The sequence below is a fragment of the Centruroides sculpturatus genome, unplaced genomic scaffold, assembly GCF_000671375.1.
Source record: "Centruroides sculpturatus isolate CEXI.00-Female unplaced genomic scaffold, Cexi_2.0 scaffold1671, whole genome shotgun sequence".
Lineage (NCBI taxonomy): Eukaryota > Metazoa > Arthropoda > Arachnida > Scorpiones > Buthidae > Centruroides > Centruroides sculpturatus.
Window position 1 is genome coordinate 111,422 of NW_019385878.1, and position 3,660 is coordinate 115,081.

Consider the following 3,660-nt stretch of genomic DNA (forward strand, 5'->3'; position numbering starts at 1 on the left):
TAAAAAAATAATAATAATCAAATTTTATTTATATAAAATACGTCCTACAGAATCAAGGACAATCTATGGACTGTCGCACATATTTGAATAAAAAATTAGTCTGCTTTTCCTTATCTGTTATTCTGATATTATTATCTGAATAAATCTGGCGTAAATGATTTTGCACATTTAAAAATATTAGGAGAAAAAAAAGAAAAAAATACATGACATGTTTTTAAACAGATCAATGGCGCCTTTGGGTTACTTTTCTTGTCACTTTAGCGTGTTTGATAGACAAGAAAGAAAGAAAAAAAAACAATGTTTTGGTAGATCTTTATCTAAACAAGCGTAAGTTTTATTTTAAATATTAATGAGAAGTTTCATCAATAGTTTATAAACTTATCGAAGTTGATTTTACGTTATTATTATTTTATAAAAGAATGGCAGGCAACTAATACCTCGATATAGCACCTCCTAAATAGTGCCACTTCGTTTGGCTTCAATGAATACTTGCTAAAAGATCCACTTCATAAATATTAAATAGAAAATCCTTTAGTATTTCTTCTGGGTTGGCTTCACTACTTTATATAATACGCCAACAGTTTATCGCCACACTTTTTTTATTTAGTACCAATTTCAGAAGGGAACAAACGGTATTGTTAAATTAAGGTTTAGTTGCATTTCTGTCGCTACACAGAAAATATTATTTGAGTTTAATCGTATATAATTTACTCTATTGTTAAGTAAATTTGAATAATGACAGCACGCTTAATAAGTTATTAAACGTATTTTTAACATAGAGAACAACGTTAAATTTTTTTTAAAATTTCGATTAAAAGTAGGCTACGGTCGTTAGAATTATTCTAAAAATCGTTTATTTTCCTTTTGAATTTTTTAATACATTAGAAAAGTCTGATTTCTAAATGATCGAATATTCTATTAATCATTCTATTCTCAATTGAACTTTGCAAACAGTTTTAAATTTTCATGAAGATAAAATATCCCCTGAATGATTAGTTATTCCGTGTCAACGAGAAACGTCTTAACAAAAGTATATTGCAAATCTAAAATAAATTCATTTAATTAACATCAGACAAGAATTATTAATTAATAGTAGAAGATTAAAGATTATTCTATTATATAATAACTTAAAAATTTTTGTAAATATAAGTCCTATTAATTAAATTTCTAATTGTTGTCATTAACAGAGGTATCAAGGACATCACCGATTTCAGTTTATAAAATACTGTTTTAACGTACTAATAAGTATTTATATAAAAATATCTTTAAAACATTAAGTGTATCCTGAATAATAATAATAATAATTTAATTACTAAAATAAAATCTAATTTTAACAAAGGAAATAAGGCTGATTTGGTGATATGTTAATGTTCCATTCTTCTTAGTTGTCAATTATTTATTTATTTTTAGCGTAAGAATCTAATAAGATAAACTTTGACAAGCATTAATAAGTAAGTCTACATAAATAAATGTATAATAAATAATTATAATGACATTTAATAACAAACAAACACATGCATTGTTAAAGTATATGAAACCTGCATTGTGGATCTATTAAAGAAATAAGTAATTGTAATCAGATGAAGTTTACTGATTTTTCAATCACTTTTCATGGCAATTTAAAATTAGAGGGAAAAAAATAGAAAAGATTTTCAAACATATAGAGGTTGTTTTCTTGAAAACCCGAAAAAATTCCGAATAAGAAGTATATTTTATTTCTGGTTTTTATTTTTATAAAAGTTATAATGACCTTCTAAAATTGAAATAATTTAAAAAGTATAAGTTAAATAAATTTAATACGATGTTACATAGTTTACTAATTAAATTTAATCATTGTTTTTTTAAATATTTATTTTTAAATAGACATATAATTTATAAACTAAAATTACTTACAATTAAAGTTACGTAAGCTGTGTTAATTTTGTTTTTTTTTAAGTTTTAAATTTACTAACTTGAATTAATTTGATGAAAAATTTGCCAACGTGACACGAAAATGTAAGAACTCTCAGCTGACCTTCCATTGTAGATTAATGCCAAAATTCAGAATGGACAGAAAAGGTAAAACTTCCATAACAATTGCATTTACATAATTATAAAAGTAAAATCGGATTTATTTTTGGTTTGTTTATCCACGATTTTCATCTTAAAGGAAAAGTAAAAAAGAAAAATACACTACGAAAAAAGAATAGACAAAAAGTCAGTTTATCACATCTTTATTAGTAGATTATGTTTTATAATTTCGTCAATTATAATATATAATTTTCCACTAATTTATGCATTTTTTTAAAAAAAATTTTCCTCATAATTCCACGAAATTTCACTGATATACCCAGATTTTCCCGGTGTTCGATCCACTGTATACAGTTAAAAGTTCATGAAGTGGAAGAATTAGCTGCTTCGACCTTAACGAACGTAATGTACCTTAGCTTCTGTTGATTGTTCAAGATAAAATAGCGAAGTACGTTTATAATTCGTGTGTAGGCCTATATCACACTACATAATAATCAGAAACCTTACAAAAAATATCACACGTGCGTAAATGGTTAAGTACGTTGCTAAATATTCCATCCTGTTTTTTTTTTTCCACTTTCGCTGGAATATCGAATTGTTCTTGAATTTCTTGATAGTTACAACTTAACCAATTTTTTCCAATTCATTGATATAGGTCTAAAGAATGATTTGAAACCGATCTAAGTTATCCCATTAAACTATAGAAAGTTTTAAACTCAATTTAACTCCATTCTCTTCCATAGTAAAAAAAAAAAATCAATAAACATATAACTGACTTTTATCTACTATTGAAAAAATTGTTCAGGATAATAGCAATATATGATGCTACAAATTTCCTACTCCAGTATTAAATTTTAATAAGAGTTTTTATATTATATTATACAGGAACTACAGTATTAAGAGCATCTCCTGTTACCATATGTCTGTAAAATACTAAAATATAAATGTGTGCGAGATAAAGTTGGAATAAAAATATAAGATTTATATCTTTGTATATATCTTAAGGAAGACTTTTATCTTTAATATATCATCCGGATTAATAATTTATTATATTTATATTTTATTTTAAAAATATTTAAATCTCATCAAATCCCTAAATATTTTTTTTCTTTTTTTACTTTTTCATTATCGATATTAGAAACTCTTAAGAATTAACATGTTTAAAATTTATATCAAGTTTAATATATTAATGATTTAAATATTATATAGAGTGGCCCAAAAGTCAGTCAACTGATATCATGAAATTATACATAAAATACATGTTTTGTTTAAAATATACACAGATGACCCCCTATAACACTGTTGATAATTTCGTTTTATATGAATTACATGTTGTACGAGTCACTTAGATTTTACAAATACGTGTGCCGGGATGTGAACGGCTCACGTATTTGTAAAATCTAAGTGACTCGTACAATATGGAATTCATATAAAACGGAATTATCAACAGTGTTATAGGGGGNTTATTCAATACACATCGTGAGTTTAGTAATAGGCCTATTGGCCGGTCTGTTTGGGGTATGTCGGGCCAGCTCACTACCCTATCGTCCCCATTATGGGGTCAATAGGGTAGTGAGAGGACCTGACATATCCCCAACAGACCGGCCATAAAAACTTTGTGGGTTTGCTCTCTAAGATTCGGTAGAACGG